An 18,287-nucleotide genomic window follows, 5' to 3' on the forward strand; every position below is an offset into this window, starting at 1 on the left:
CTAAACTGATTAAATATAGTTTCTTTCTCTCCCTCTGGCCCCACATGTCCCTGCTGCAATCAGGGAACAGGGAAGGGCAAGAAAGAGTATCTTCACTCTCCTCCAGGAGGCCCTAATGTAATTGAATTGCTTTGGAATCTTGAAATGACCAGTTGCCAAATTCTCCAATCATTACTCTCAGTGGACTTTCTTGTAGTTCCAACTTTGAGGTGGAGTCTACAAGAAAATCGGCCTTTCTCTTTTTAACAAATTCTAACTCACATAACAGACATGACACAGACATTAAACAAAAATTACATGGAAGAAGACCATTCCTTCTCCACATACAATGGAATGTACAACAGAAATACCCAAGTGCACTTTTTTTCTCTTTCTTTTTGCTCCAAAGATTTGAGTTGGACTTCCCCCTCTCAGAGCATCCAATCTCACAGCTTGATCTCCTGCAATATACAGAGTCGAAACCCATGGTGACTCAGCAGATCAAGATCGGAAGGAGTCACCTACCTTCCTGGCAACTGCAGGACAATTGCTACTGTCCTGTGTCTTTAACAGAATCTCCTTTCCTGGCTCACCATTTCCAGGGCCCATGCTGCTTAAGGACAGTCAAAGGACACATTTGCAGACAGTGCTCACATGGATTAAATGTGTCTAAGTTCCTGGCTCTCTCTCTTACCTCTCTCTCAGAGGCTTGTGTGCTTTCTGTTTGTATCTGAGTATCTCTTCTAGGCTCATTCTTCACAGAAAGGGAGGCTGAGAATCTGATATCAAGGACAGTCAGAGAAAGCCCAACCTGGCACCTGTCCCAGCCATCTCTCTGGGAAGTCACAGATCCCAGACAAGCCCCCAAACTGTGTGGGATGGGTGCTATATCCCCTTTCCCAAATTAACTAATTAGAGACATCTTCAGGTACAAAGAGAAAGCATTTATTTAGTCCCTGCAGGGAGAGGCCCAGACACATACCTAGAGCCATCCCAACTCCCACCAAGTACATGTGGAACCTGACCAGCTCCCGGCTTGTCAGGGGTTTAAAAAGCCAAAGACTCAAGCCCTTCCATTGGATAGACTAAAAGGACGTAACCATCCTTGACCAATGGTCACCAATGTTGTCTGTTTCTCACAGGTCACGTCACTTCCTGTCACTTCCTATAACTTAGGGTCTGGCCTTTTAGAGATCATGTGACTTCCCAGGGTTTTTCTTGGATCCAGAGTTCAAGATCTCATCTTCCAGCTCTGGAAATAGGAATCACGTGACTTAGTCTCAAACTGAGAAAACTTCATCTAATCAGTTCCATTCATACAGATTTCACAGGCATATAATGAGGTCAGCACAAGGACTCTGTAGACCTTCAGTTTAGTACTCAGTGTAATATCTCTCCTCTCCCACACTTTCCTTTGAAGCCTCCCAAATCCTGAGTTAGCTTTGGTAATGCATGAATTAGTCTTATTATCAATGTGGATATCCCTGGAATGTAAACTGCCAAGATGAGGGAACATTAGTGTGATACAATGTAAGGAGTGATGAACGTAGAGTCAATGAACCAGAGTGCAGATGCTGGGCTTGCCACTTACTATTTCAAATGATCAAATGAAATGATATTTGTAAAGCATTTAGTACATTGCCTGGTACAAAATAAATATTACAGAAAAGCTTATTTCATTCCTTATTATTTGTATGATGCTACCAAAAAATATTTAACCTTTCTGGATCTCATTTTTTGTTCTCAAATAAGAAAGTTGTTGTTTAACAAACATTCCTTTGTTGAATGAAATTCATTTTCTAAAAAGGGCTAAGGAGTGTCTTAAAATCTGGTTAATTCTCCTGCTTTGGGATTTTATAATGTTGAACTGGTGTTATTTAGTCTAAGCACTTGAAAATTTTCAAAAATTCATTGAACTTTAATTTAAAGAGGTCATTTTTGCCATCCAAGTCTAGTTCCAGAAAGTCCACTAAAGCTCCTAATGAAAAAATATTAAATCTTATTAGCACTAGTTGCTAATATCTTCTTTATATACTTTTTAAGGAACTAATTATTGAAGTATACTATAGAAGGTCTTGTATTCAAGCAAATCTCAAAGTTCTTTTTTTTTTATTTCACTGGTACTTTTTCATTTTTTTTTTTTTATTTCTGTAGGCATGGGTATGTGGTAGGTAAAAGTGACATGGTAACAATTACCTATATTTCTGAATTATTTTCTGGAATAACAAAAATATCCATTTCTTATGGATATTCACCAAATTAATTATCACAAAATTTGGTTGCTTCCCAAGTCACTTTAGTACCTTACAAAAGTGAGGTGCTTCAGGCAAATTTATCAGCATGAGAATAAATGAGTTAACAAGCATTAATAAACCCAGAAAACAACAATGTTAAATGTTTTATGCATCATTTGAGTATGTGCAACTACAGAAGACTGACTGAATAGCTTTTTGGTTATGAATACTAGAAATAGTTTTGTTTCCCCCACTACTTAGTACAGTTTTGCTTTTTCATGACAGTTATCAGAATAATGAGTTTCTGGAGGAGGATACTTTGTTTAGTCTAACTCAAAGAATAGTTATCTGCATAAAAGACTGTACCAAATGTGGCTATAATTTAAATGATTTTTGAAATTAAGATGATACTCTCTGTTAACCGTGATTCTTTCAACAATAGTGCATTTTAAAGCATAATAAATCTGATGATATTGCATTTATATAATATTATATTTAAATCAATTCAACAAGTATTTATTAAGCACCTATTCCCTATTATATGCTGGTGATGGGGGAGAAACAAAGCTTTAATAAGATATGGTCCCTGCCTTCATGGTTATTACAATCTAGTGGTTGGGGATGACATATAGTATACATACAAATCACAATGTTTTTTAATAGGATAAGCATAAGAAAAAGAAAGATTACTACTTTCCCTTAAATTCAACTAAACTATAAAGAATAAATGAGTATAAAAGAAGAAAATTGAGGCTTAATGTAAAGAATAATTTCCTAAAAATTAATCCTAATAAAAAGTAGAATAGATGATGCTGGCAGGTGCTGGGAACCTCCCCCTGAGTTCTTCAAACAAAATGATGAAAGTTAACAAAACAAGGAACATAACAAATGATGTAGGAGCTTAAGACAAACAGGAACATGAATACCTTGTCCTGGTTGGTATAGCCAACTTGGAAAACAACTGGCACCATAGTCAAAGAGTCACAAAAGTGTGCTTATCTTTTTCTATAAGATGTTTTCCAACTAGTGTAACCAGGTTTTTGTAGGGCATAGAAAGGGATACTTGGAGTCAGGAATTACTGAAATTAATTTCTTTTTCAGAAACCTACTAGCTATATGACAATGAGCAAGTCATTTAACCTGTTTCTGCCTCAGTTTCCTCATCTATAAAAGAGAGTAATAATAACACATAATTCACAGGGTTAGTGTAAGGATCAAATTAGATGATGTAGGTTTATTATTACTAAAATATGGTACCTATATATGAAAACAGTACTTTTGATGTGATCTAATTAAGATCTCTTCCTCATTCAGGTCATTGTACTTCTCCTAATGTATCCTAGGCTATCATTCAGTTTACAATGTCATATAAAAATGATACTTTATATTGAATTTGTAATCCATGAAAAAACAGATATTTCTCCCCAACCCTCACCCCTACGAGACCCTTTGGTTAACTAAAACTTCTTAAAACCAAATGAATTAGTTTACATTTCTACCTATTAGATTTTTTGTTACTTTTAGTATATTTAAATAGGCCAAGATAGTTTTGCATCCTGATTTATGCCATTGAATTTACCAGCTATCTTTCTAAGCTTCATATGTCTGAATATTTCATGAACATTATATCTACATCTCTTCAGTTATTGATTAAATAATTAGAACTTGGTCAAGTAAAAATACTGACTCTTACCACTGCAAGTTGGCTCTGACCATATTGACCAGATGGATCATAGACTTGATCAACTGGGTCAGGAGGAAGAATAGACATGCTGAAAGTATGTGATAAATATTCATGGATTTTCTCTCCTTCACTGTAAAGAACACTTTCCCTGGGATCCTTCTCAAGAACTGGTTCCTACTTTTGGTCAAAACCAGGTCTTGAACTAATGTTCATCATTTCATTTATTTATTTATTGATTTGTATCATTTGAAAGTAAAGATTTCCATAAAGGAAGTCACAAAAGTGCCAAATTTTCTGCTTTGAGGAAAGAGTGAGAAGTTTCTTTAGAAAATATTCAGATATAAAGGGAAGAGCCAAGATGGAATAGTAAAGAATGGGATGTCCTTAGAGCTACACCATATCCCTCCAAGTACCTTTAAATAAAGACTTTAAATAAATTTTAGAGTAGCTAAACCCACAAAAAGACACAGTGAAACAATTTTACAATCCAAGACTTAAATGGTCATCAGAAAAGATCTGTTTCATCAGGGTGAGAGAGGAGCAAACTTCACCATAGGCCATACCATCATGATCACAGCAACAGCAAGCTAGGAGTAGGCTTTGGAAGCCACTGAATCAGCAGTGACAGCAATTGCTTCTAGACTTCTCAGTCTTGGACTGAGGGGGTCAAACAACTGGTCATGAGGAGATTACAGTGGGTTCTTTGCTAACACTGAGGCAGGAATCTGTTGCTTTCCCACATATTTGGAAACAAGTTGCAGTCCTTGGTGGCCGTCCCAGGGTGAGGAAGAGCCCCAACACATCAAAGCTTGTAGCCACATTGAAGTGGGGACCATCCTCAGAGTTCTAGGGAAGAAAAGGGCAATTGTGGTCACTTATAGACAGAGCACAGGCTGGTAGAGGAGTAAACACTTATTTAAAGATAACTTCTTAGAGTCATACTACTTTGCAAGAAATGAAATCTTACAAGTCCCCAGATGCATTCTTGTGCTGCATAAAATCCCTGAAGCTTGAAACAATGCACCCTCCACCCTGGAAACATTGCCATATTTGACAAAAAGACTTACAAGTCAAGTAACAGATTGGGAAAATTAAAAAACCACAACAAAAAAAATTTTGATTATAGAAAAGTTACTCTGGTGATAAGGAAGATCAAAAGACACATTCATAAGACAATAACAAAGTCAAAACTTTTACATCCAAAGCCTCCAAGAAAAATATGAATTGGTCTCAGGCCATGGAAAAGCTCTAAGTAAAAGATGTAGAGGAAAAATTGGAAAGATAAATGACAGTTGTGCAAGAAAATCATGACAAACAATTCAATAGTTTGGTAAAGGAGGCAAAGAGCTACTGAAAAAAAGATAATATCTTAAAAAACCAACAAGACAAAATGGTAAAAAAAAAAAAAAAAAAAAAAAAAAAAAAAAAAAAAAAAAAAAAAAAAAAAAAAAAAAAAAAAAAAAAAAAAAAGGTGCAAAAAAAAAAGGAGAAGAATAACTTAAAAAGCAGAATTTCCAAATGAAAAGTGAAGCATAAAAATTCTCTGAAGAAAAAAAAAATCCTTAAAAAGTAGAATTGGCCAAATGGAAAAGGAGGGTCCTCAAACTTTTTAAATAGGGTGCCAGTTCACGGTCCCTCAGACTGTTAGAGAGCTGGACTATAATAAAAACAAAAACTTTGTTTTGTGGGCCTTTAAATAAAGAAACTTCATAGCCCTGGGTGAGGGGATAATTGTCCTCAGGTGCTACATCTGGCCTGTAGGCTATAGTTTGAGGACCCCTGCCTTCCTTTAAAATTAGAATTGATCAAATGGAAGCTGATGTTTTTGTGAGATAACAAAAACAAAAGAATGGGAAAAATAGGAGACACTGTGAAATATCTTCTTGGGAAAACAACTAATCTGGAAAATAGATTCAGGAGAGTTTTTTTTTTTTTTTTAATTGTACTAACTGAAAACCATGATTTAAAAAAAAAAAAAACCAAAGAGCTTAGACATCATCTCTCAAGAAATTACCAAGGGAATCTGCCCCAGTATTCCAGAACTACAGGGTAAAATAAAAATTTGAATCCAATGATCCCTTCCTTAAAGAGATACAAAAATAAAAACTCCAGGGAATATTGCAAGCAGATAAAAAAGAAACAATTCAAGTATCATATAACCACAATTAGAATAACATGACATTTAGGAGCTTTTATCTTAAAGAATCAAGATGCTTAAAATATGATATTCCAGAAGGAAAGAAGTTAGGATTACAACCAAGAATCACTACCCAGTAAAACTGAATATAATCTTTCAGGGGAAAAATAGATATTTAATGAAATACAGGACTTTCAAGCATTCTTGATGAAAAGACCAGAGCTGAATAGAAAATTTGACTTTGAAATACAGGACCAAAAAGAAGCATAAAAAGGTAAACAAAAAAGGGAAATTTTAAGGAACTTAATAAAGTTAAACTGTTTACATTCCTACATGGGAAAATGATACTTGTAACATAAGAATTTTCTCATTATTAGGGCAGTTAGAAAGAAAAGCTAAAGAGGGTTTAGGTATGAGTTGAACATGAAAGGATAAAATGTAAAAAAATAAAAGTAATGGCTGAGAGAGAAATAAACTGGGAGAAAGTGAAAGGAAGAGATAGAATGGGGCAAATTATCTCACATAAAAGAATCAAAGAAAAAGGTTTTGCAATAGTGGGGAGGTAAAGTGTAGTGAGTGAACCTTACTCTCATCAGAATTGTCTCAAAGAGGGACTAATATACACACTCAATTGGATATAGAACTCTGTTTTATTCTACAGGAAAAGAGAAGGGGAAAGAGATAAAATAAGAGATAGGCTATAGAAGGGAAAGCAGATTGAAGGTATGTGTAGTAAGTGCTTTTGAAGAAGGATGGGGTGAAAGGAGAGAGAGAATATAATAGCAGAAGTGGGGGGGGGGGTGAGAGGATACAATGGAAGGAAATATAGTTAGCAAAAGTAACTGTGAAAACAATTTTTGAAGCTAGTTTCATGGATAAAAGCCCCATTTCTCAAACACACAGAGTTTGAGATAAATGAGCAATAGATATGAGCAAGTTTTCAGATGAACTAATCAAAACTATCTATGGTTATATAAAGAAAATGCTCTAACTAATTATTGATTGGAGAAATGTAAATTAAAACAATTCTGTGGTACAATCTCATAATTATTAGATTGGCTAATAGGACCAAAAAAAAAAAATGACACAAGATGGAGGGGATTTGGGAAAAATGAAACAATAATGCTCTCTTGGTGGAGTTGTGAACTGATTCAACCATTTTTTAGAGCAATTTGGAACTATGAACAAAGGGTTATGAAACCATGCATACTCTCTGATCTAGCAATACCACTACTAGGTGTCTATCCCAAAAGAATTTCAAAAGAAAAAGAGAGTGTGAGAGAGAAACATTTAAATATATGAAGAAACCCAGTATAAAATGATATTCTTGAGTGCCAGCTTTGGGATTTGTTTTCCAAAATCTTCCTCTAATCCTTTATTTCTTCTAAGTAGGCCATAGTCTAGCCCAACAATTCCAATGCTGTTCCTCACTGCATTAATTTTCACTCAAAAGGCTCATCATCATGTTTCTTCATGAAACATAGCCATATTTCTTACATTTATAATATACATGTATTTTGTTCTCTATTTATTTAAATTTTATGTTTCTTTACATTTATAATATGCATGTCTCATGTTCTCTATTTGTTTAAATCTAATCTGCTCCTGTTAAGTTCTATTAACAGTTTCAAATTCTTTTTGTGAATGGCACTATTAAATTAAATGTCATCTGTGAGTTCATATATCTTCCTTGAATTAGGATTGTACTTGCCCTTATTTTGCTTCATTTGTACAAAAGCTTTCAAAATGATAAGATTTATTACCATGTCTCTTCTAAAATATTTCCCATATATAGACCTCCAGTGCTGTTTTTCCTTTTGTGTACCTTCTACTTTGTGGTACCACTTTTCTCAAATCTATATTGGGAATTATCTTCTCTCTTTCTTTTCAGTTAAAAGTACTCTTGATATAAAATTCATTAGACTGGACAACAGTATTTTTATTGAGCCTTTTTAGATTCCCTTCAAATCTTCCCCAAAGCCCATTAATTGTACATTTTAATCCATTGTCCAAAATTCTAACTCTTATTCTTTTTTTTTAAATTTGTTTTTTTTTTTTTTTTTTTTTTGGCTGAAACAATTGGGGTTAAGTGACTTGCCCAAGGTCACACAGCTAGGAAGTGTTAAGTGTCTGAGACCAGATTTGAACTCAGGTCCTCCTGACTTCAGGGCTTGTGCTCTATCTGCTGTACCACCTAATTGCCCCTACCTCTTATTCTTATACACCATCTTCTTGGACTATTCTTAATTCCTCAATCTGCCCTTACCTTCTGAATCTCCTTCTATCAGTCAACAGTAATAATGAAAATACCATCTATGTTCCTCTAGGTTTTTTTTTTTTTTTTCCCTAGTGGTAAAATGTATTTCCTCAAACTTATACCATGTCAAAAACTGAACCCATCTTTACTCAAAAACATCCTCCTCCTAACTTTTCTATTTCTGCCTATGTCAGTTATCAAGGCCTGTCAACTACAATATATCTCATTCTTCTCTTTTCCCATTTTTACCATCTTGTTATAGAACTTCATTACCATCTGCCTGGACTATTTTGATAACCTTCCAACAGGTCTTCTCACCTCTGCTTTCCTTTCCCTTCCAATTTATTGCTGCCAGAACCATTTTCCTGATACAATAGACTGGGTCACATCACTTCTCTATTCAAAATCATCTGGTGCCTTTCTATTTCTTACCTAGTAAAATTCAAACTTTCTAGGTAATGTTTCAATGTACTCCATAGGCCAGGCTGTCAATAATAGCAGTATACTATGGTTGAAATGATACTTTATTTGGAGTCAAAAGACCTGTATTTTGTTCCCAGATCTGTTACTAGGTATATGTATGATTTTGGATAAGTCACATAATCTCTTGGCCTTAATTTCTTCATATGTAAAATGGAGAGGTTGTGCTCCAATGTTCCTTCACATTTTCTCAGTCTGACTATGCTACTCATGGCCTTAGCTAATACTACTGTCCTCTATGTATCATATGCTCCAATTAAACTAGAATTCTTGAATAATTCTTGCATAGTCTGTATTTTTCTTTCTATATCTATCTATTCCTTTGCTTGAACTGTTTCCAATTCATGAAATTCTCCTTTCTGTTCATCTTTTTAAATTCCTACCCATCCTTCAAAGCATAATCCAAATTAAAAAAAAAAAAAAAAAAAAAACCCTCCTTCAGAGAGATCTCCTTGATTTGCATTTGATTAAGAACTCTGACTCCTCATACCTCACTTGTTACTTGCTATTTTGCTTACATCTACTTTAGCAAACAAACATGTTTTATGTAACTACTATTTCTGCGGCACTGTGCTAGGGATATAGAAACAAAATAATCAAACAAACTCACTTTTCAGAAAATTTAAGTCTTTTTAGAGAAACAGCACAGCACATTCTAATTAACACACACACACATACACATACACACACACACACACACTACACACACAATGTATCAAAAGTTTTAGAGAAGTTTACAGTTTAAAACTGTACTAAAAGTTTTGTAACATTTTGTATCTAAGTATGTTTGTGTCCTTGTTCATCTATGTACACACTTGGTGCTTTATACATTATGCATATAATTTGTATATATGCATATACATATACATATATGAGTGTACACGTGTGTGTGTGTGTGTGTGTGTGTGTGTGTATGTGTGTATAAGTAACCTGAGTCTCAAAGCTCCTTAAGATGGGACTCTTATTTAAAAAAAAATAATGAGACTTTCTTCTCACTGGTGGAGATTACTTACCTCTAAGGGGTAAGAAAGAGTTGATGTGAGTAGGAGAGAAGAGAGCTCTAGGCTTTTCAGTTTATTTAAGGCTCTCTTAAAACTCTGCATTCTCTTATTATTTCAGGTACTTCTGGCTTCTAGATTTTAGAGGGATTTTTATGATAAACCTCATTTCAGGATGCTGAAAGGAGAACAAGACTCTGGGGAAAGTCTGGTATTAGAAAAGCTAGCAGAATTCATCATGTCCCTATTTCTAGGTTTGCTACATTAGAAATTTTGGGAGATCTCTAATACTCTTTATTGGCTGAGATGAGTTACCTCTTTCCCCAGAAAAATGCCTTCACTCTGTAGTCTCCAGTATGTATTTTATTGTATATATTTTTTTTCCTCCTGAGGCAATTGGGATTAAGTGAGTTGCCCAACATTACATAGCTAGGAAGCATGTTAAGTGTTTGAGACCAGATTTGAACTCAGGTCCTCCTGATGTTAGGGCTGGTGCTCTATGCACTGTGTCACCTAACTGCCCTTACTGTATGTACTTTTAAAAAAAATCTGTTTTGGTATTGACATGGATAAATGAGTTTCTTTGCTACCCATGTGTTCATTGTGTATCAGGTAAGAAAGGGTCAAACAATGGATATAAAGCTTAGGTTGTCCTTTCCTGCTGTTAAGAAACTGCAATTAGAAGTTTAGCTTGTACCCCAAAAACACATCAATAATTTTTAAGGGAGCAGAGACATAATTCTGTCTTGGCACCCCCTCTCTCTGAGGAGAACAGAGTGATCAACCTTCTGGCCCTCACATCTTGCTTCCCCTCCTGGCAGGAATTAATATATCCTTTGAAGAAGCCAGAGATGTCTCTTCTGCCTCCCTCTGAACCAAACAAAGACAACTCTATGCTACATGAAGGAGACTGCCTTGCTACATGTGTTTATGTATGCATATGTGTAAATATATTTGTATGTGTATATATAGAGATATTATTGAATTGAAATTTTAGTAAAAGGGAAAATATATAATTAAAAGTTTACGGAATTAAGAATAGAATGAAAATAATACTAGAAGGGCTAATGGGAAGAAAGACTAAATAATTAATGATTATAATCCTATAAACAGCTAACATCCATGTAGTGCTTATTATGTGCCAAGCATGTGCTAAGTATTTTGCAATTATATCTCATTTTATTGTCATAATCATGGAAGGTTATTATAATCCCCATTTTACAGGTGAGGAAACTGAGGTAGATAGAGATTTAGTGATTTGCCCAGGATCACACAGCTAGTAAATGAATAAGGTCAGATTTGAACTTAGGTTTTCCTAATTCCCATCTTGACAGCTAGTGGCACAGTAGAATGCTGTCCTTAGAATCAGGAAGACTCATCTTCATGAGTTCAAATCTGACCTCAGATACTTACTAGCTGTGTGATCTTAGGCAAGTCACTTAATCTTGTTTGCCTCTGTTCCTCATCTATAAAATAAATTTGAAAAGGAAATGACAAACCATTTCAGTATCTGAGAAAACCCCAAAAGGGGGTCATAAAGAATTGGACATGACTGACCAACAATAATAAACTTGCACAACAATAAACTTCCTAATTTGAGATCAAGCACTCTATTCACTGTGCCACATGACTTTTTCAGTTACTGCAAAACCTTAGATATGGGAGAGAAAAAATATTTTCTTAAAAGGCATGTGAGTTTCTGAAATTAAGCAGCCCACATATGGGCAATTGTAAAATAATTTCTTGTTTCACAGATTTTCCAATTATCTATCTCATAAGTTGTGGCATTGATAAGGTAGAAAAAGCCAGGTGTCTACCTCTGTCGTCAATTCACTGAATTGGCACAAGGCTTCATGTAATATTTCTGCCACTATATTAGTGGTAGGTACTATATTAGTACCTTTAAGTTAGGTAATATATATGAAAGGTCTGTAAAAAAATGAAAGAATGCTATGCTCTCAGGGGTAGCATATTAGCAGAAACTGGTTTATTAAAATGCATTAACTTATCATCAAAGAGCAAGATCCCTGTTATTGGCAATACTGATAATAATAGATTTTTAATAAATTTAATTTAATTTTAAATTTAGTAGATTAAATTTATATGACACTTTAAGGTATACCAAATGCATTACATAAATTTCATTAGCTTCTTACAACAACCCTGTGTGATAATCTAGATAGAGAACTGGACTAAGAGGCAGGAAGACCTGAATTCTACCTTGCCTCAGACATGTGTGATTCAAAGTAAGTCACTTAAACTCTGTTAATTTTCATTCCCCAATCATATGGGGATAATAATAACATCTACCTTATAAAATCAGTGAGAAAAGATATATAAAGTGCTTTGCAATAAAGCTTTAAGGTTCTACATGTTTCTCCTCTTTTTATTATTATTATTATTAATTATAATTATCATTGTAATCATTATTTTTCATTGTTATCCTCTTTTAACAGATTAGTTGAGGTTCTGAGAATTTAATTATTACTCATTTCCACAGTAATTGAATGGCAGAGTAAAGATTCAAACACAAATCTTCTGACTTCTGATCTTTCCCACTTTTCTCTATACTAAAAGAAATTTCAGTCAACAAGCATTCACTGCATTAGGCACAGGGGATGCAAATACAATTTAAATTAAATCATTTGTTTTCACAAAGAGCTTAAATTCTAATAGAGAAGACAATTACATCCATGTATCAATAATATATAGAGTATGTCTGTTGTTATTCAGTCATTCTTTCATGTCATACTCTTTGCGACCCCATGGACCAAAGCACTCATGCCTTTCTAACCTGAGAGGCTCATTTTCTAATGTCAAGTTCTGTAGCATTTTTATTACTGCCCATGGGTTTTCTTGGCAAAGATATTAGAATGGTTATTTTTTTTTCCTTCTCTAATTTATTAAAAATTATTATTTTATTTTATTTTTCATTCAGGCAGAAGTTGAGAGACTTGGCCAGGGTCCTATGCTTAGTAAGTGTCTGAGGTCAAATTTGAATTCTTTTCTTTCTGGCTCCAGTCCCCAGTGTTCTATCTATCCTAGTTCCCCCCATTCCTTACTTCACACACACACACACACACACACACACACACACACACACACACACACAATATATATATATCTACAAATAAAAATATTTGAATACAAGGAAGTTGGAAAGGTAGGCATGTGATGTGATCATCAAAGGCTTTACACAGAAGATAGTGTTTGAGTCCTACAAAGAGGTCATTCCAGACATGAGTTGCACCCAATGAAAAGGTAGATAGATATAGGTGAGAGTTTTGAGTGTAAAGAAAAGAGAGGGCAGTTTGTCTGAATTACAAAGTACAGAGTACAAAGTAGGGAGCAGTATTCAATGAGACTGGCAAAATAGATCAGGATCAGACTGTGAAGGGCTTGGAAATCTAAGTAGTAGATTTTATTGTATCCTGGATTTTATTGAATTGTAAAAGAACCACTAAAGTTACTGAGTAGGTGAGTGACATGCTCTGATTTTCATGTAAGGAAAATCACTTTGGTAATAACCTATAGAATGAACTGGACTATTGAAAGATTTGGGGGGCAAGGTAATTATTTAGGAGCTGTTGCAATAACTCAGGCAAGAAGTGAGAAAAATTTGAACTAAAATAGTAGCAGGGTGGGGAAAGAGAAGGGATTGGAAGAAAGAACTTCTGTAGAGGTAGAAACAGTAAGATGTGGCCACTGGTTGGATATAAGGAGTGAGGGAGAGGGAGAAGTTGAAAATGTGAAAATTATGATTTGAGAGACTGGAAGGATGCTGGTGACATGAATTGAAATAATAAAACAAGGGAAAAGGGAAAATGAATGTAGAAAAAATGAATTGTTTTAGACATGGACATTTTGATGACTTTGGATGTCTACAAGACATCCAATTTGAAATATTTAGAAAGAAATTGGTCTGGAACTCAGGGAAAGAGGCTGGGGCTGGATATGGAACTTAGGACTTACCTAGGTTGAGATGATAGTTAAACCTTTGGAAACTAATGAGATTACTGAGAAAAAGTTTTAGTCACATGCACATTGAGGGAACATGAAATAGTTGATGAAATAATGAAGTAAACGAAGGAGGAATGGCCAGACAGATAAGAGGAATCAAGAGGAAAATATCATAAAAACAAAACAACAATTAAAAAGAAGAGAGAGTATATATTGGAGAAGCAGAGTGGGGTAAAATGATAAACTTAGGTAAGGGCCAAAGGAGACATAGATAACTAAGGAATAATAATTAGAGTCTGAGTACCTGAAGAGGCAGAGATATAAAATGGGCCAAGAATACATACTTTGCCTTCTTTGCAATTTTCCTTAGGTTGGCCTTGCTATCTAATAATAGAAACTAGAGATTGAAAAATTTTATCCAGGAGACTGATAAGATCCTGGTTCAACCATTGATAAGCTGTTTCATTCTCTCTATCATTGTCTATTTAGCTGGGTTCATTTTTGTTCTGATGAAATACTGGCAGTGTCTTGTTATTTAAGCCCTATAATTTTGTCTCTTTTCTTTTTATTTATTTATTTTTGTCTTGCAATGGAGAAGCATGTTAGAGAGAAATTTTTTTTTCCTCCAATTTCCCTCACCTGAAGGAGTCACTTTTAAAATTTAGTGATTTAATATATTACATATATTTTTATTCTATTTTCTCTTTTAATTCTAACTTGAACAACTTGATGAGATTTTAATCATGACTGTTTTAAAGTTACAAATGACTTTGCATTAAAAAGAAACCAAGGTATACCAATAGAAATATGAGGTTTAATTTATGCAAAACATTTTTCTCATTACAATGGTGTATCATTTCCAAATACCAAAACATTGCTCTTTTATAGCTGTATCTACTGAACCCATTACAATGAAGACTCTGTCAGCATTTCTATTACAATCTTCACTTTACAGAGGTTTATAACTTAGTCATAAAATTCACACCAGGATCAGGTTTGGCAGATAAACTCTCAATAGGGAAGGAAGGTGTTATTTTTCCAACACTTTTTTTGAAGGTTTATCTATTTTCACACCATTGGAGTTCACCAATATCTTTTTATGCTGTATAAACTTGTACTTCTCTAACAATTCATAAGCTTTATATATTAGTAAACTAGAATTCCTCACCATTGGTATTAAAGGGACAAATTAGTAACTAGCACAGGATAGCCTCAATATTTCTAGTCACAAAGCATTATTAAGAAATTATCTTGGTGAGATTAGATAAATACCAGCAGAATGAGACAACAAATAAGAGGAAAAATACATGTCAAAGGACTGAGAAATGGAAAACCACATTATCATTAAATGTTTGAGTCCATTTTTTGGTTCTATTAAATTTATGGAAGCATAATCAGTTTAACATTTTACATGGGTTTCCCTTCAACTTATTGCCAAGGTTTGTCTAAACATACTGGTTGACATCTTTCATAAAAATCATGAAGAATATCTTAGCATTTCCCACTAATCATGCCAGTTACAACATTGACTAATCAAAAATAGAGAAAATTTTAGGGAGCAGAATGGGGCTTGATGGAAAAAAAATACTACCTCTACTTACATGTACAACATTCTTCAGTCTTTTAAGAAATGGTTCCTGAGCTTTATGATGCCTGACATAGTACATGCTTAATAAAATATTTGTTGATTGAGTAATTGATTGGTTTTAGATGAGCAATTTAGCTAAAAGATATTTATGTTCTACAAAGTGAAATAATCCATGTAAGGTTCTTCCTTCATTTAATGCTCCAAGTAAAATAAAGAATATATTTAAAGAGTATCTGTCTGGCTGTTCATGGTCAATCTACCTATTAGTAGAACATATTTGTTACATTATTCTAACAAAATTACTATATTCTTGTTGGAATTACCAAGGAATAGTAATTAGATTCTGAGTACCTGAAGAGGCAGAGATATAAAATGGGCCAAGAAGACAAACTTTGCCTTCTTTGAAGTTTTCCCTAGGTTGGCCTTGCTATCTAATAATTGAAACTAGAGACTGAAAAAAAATTTATCAATCTTTTTTTTTTTTTATCAAAATTTAATACAAAACTATTCCAAAAAAGCAGAAAGACCATTATTATATAAATAGATCATAAACTTACAGTTTGGGATGAATCTATTAAATATCTTAAAGATTCACCAACAGAGTTAGAGATATTCATTTAAAATTTGTCAAAGCCAAGAAAAAGAGTAGAGTAGATACAGATGTGGCCACATAATCTCAATAGAACAATTAGAAGTCATGAAATTCTCTGCAAATCAAAATGTATGTGTGTGTATGTACATCTGTGTATATGTGTATGTGTGTGTGTGTATGAATGTGTATGTGTATATGTGTATACATACAAGGTGATCCAGTAGATAGTGCTCTGGGCCTGAAGTCAGGAAGACTCATCTTCCTGAGTTCAAATCTGGTCTCAGACACATATTAGCTGTTAGACTCTGGGCAAGTCACTTAACCATGTTTACTTCAGTTCCTCATCTGTAAAATAAGCTGGAGAAGAAAATTACAAACTCCTCCAATATCTTTGCCAAGAAAACTCCAAATGGCATCACAAAGAGTCAGACATGACTAAAATCAATGAATAATCGCAATTATCCAAACACACACATACATATTCACACACAAATACGTATGTATATATAAAGTCTTTACTCTAGAAAAATATTTCATTCAATTCAATAAATACTCATTGAGTCGGACTGAACAGGAAGAGAAGAATTATAGAATAATAATGGCAAATAGCACATACTAGAGATAGAGAAAAAATGAAAAAGAGGGATAAATTGAGTTTAAAGTCAGTTAAGTTTTTTTTGGAAGGATAAGTGTAGAAATCTATTGGATTTCTCTCTGGAAAGATAAGATTTGATAGCAGATATGATAAATCATACTATACAAATGGCAACTTGCATAAAAAGTATAAATTTTATGTGTTTTAATCAAATTCCCAAATATTAAAAATAAAAAACTTTCTTTGAGTTGGAAAAATGTTTTTTTTTTTTTTTAATAAAAGGAAATTCTACCTTTACACAGCAGTTAAATAACCAAAGAACTTTAAGATATGGAATTATTGACTCCCAATATTAGTTTTGTAAGAAACCACAAAATCATCTAGATCAATCTCATTTAACAAAAAATAAAAAATACAAAAGGAAGCTAAGTCCCAGAAAGCTAAAGAGATTTCTCCAAAATCTTATAACTAATAGAAGAGGGTCCATAACCTAGGACATCAGTTCTTCAGTTCTTTCTACTATACCACATTATCTTTTTTGTCTTCATCTATAAACAGGTTTAATGCATACTTAAAATAAGAATAATATGTTCATCATAGTTTATTGAGAAAGTTTGGGGAACATTCCTAAGTTTTTAAAGTGATCTCATAGAAGACTTCTGCTATATAGCATTTTTGTGGTCAACAGTATCCTGTTCTGAATAAACTATTGGTTTGACCCATGTGATACTTCCTAAATTCTTGGATTCTCAAAATTATGATGCCAACAGGTGCATGTGGTCCATAAAGTGCAGCACTAAAAGTCAAATGCATATACATTGAGATGACTGAAAATCTAGTTTGATTAAATAGCAAAGCTTGGACTCCTCATATACTTCCAAATCTGTACTTGCTTCTTTTTTTTCTGATGCTTTTCAAGAAACTCATTGTGCATAAGAGCATACTGCAAATGTTGAAGCAGCATTTTGTTCTATGGCAAAGTACCAAATTTATTGGCCTTGTTTTGTCATAGCAGGTTTTAGTGCCAAAACACAAAGTCTATTAAAGATACTTGCCATACCCATAGAGTGATTTGAACCCTCTTTAAATTTGCTCATCACTGACTTAATGCATAATAACTAGCCCATTAAAATGATTTTAGAATTGGCATATAAAATATGTGGCCATTACAGCCATCTTTTCAGGAGTAAGAAAAACTCGGGCTGAAGCTACAGCTGGAAAATAATTTGCTGAAAAATCGGCTGAAGCGGGAGGTTCCAGCTCATTGAAACTCAATTTATTATATGCTTAAATGACTCCTGGAACAGTGGAATATGTAGGCAGCACAAACTAGACAAGGCAAATTCTGTGCTGATAACAAATGTGTAAAACTCCAGTACCTATTGGAGAATTGATAGCAGCCAAGACCATAGAGTTGCCAACTAGTGGGAAATGTGAACATGCTGTTAGATAATTAACATTTTCCTTATTATGCAGGACTTGGTTAGTGAATATGCAACCCTATTTTTCCCCCTGCATAGTTTACAGCTAGCAAAAGCACATTATAAAAGCATATGCAGGTTTTTGATATTTTTTTTTAACGAAAGATTTCTTGTCAGATGCTTGACGCTATGGTATAATAGGTTATGCTTTTGTAGTTAAGGGAACTTATTTCACAAGAAAGTTTAAAGGGACTTAGAAGATCATAGAATTTTAGATTTATAGCTAGAAGGGACCCCAGTGGAATCTCGCCTAACAAATTCATTTTACAAAGGAGGAAACTAAGACCCAGACAAGTTTTGAC

Source organism: Sarcophilus harrisii, chromosome 2 (assembly GCF_902635505.1).
Source record: "Sarcophilus harrisii chromosome 2, mSarHar1.11, whole genome shotgun sequence".
NCBI classification, from domain to species: domain Eukaryota; kingdom Metazoa; phylum Chordata; class Mammalia; order Dasyuromorphia; family Dasyuridae; genus Sarcophilus; species Sarcophilus harrisii.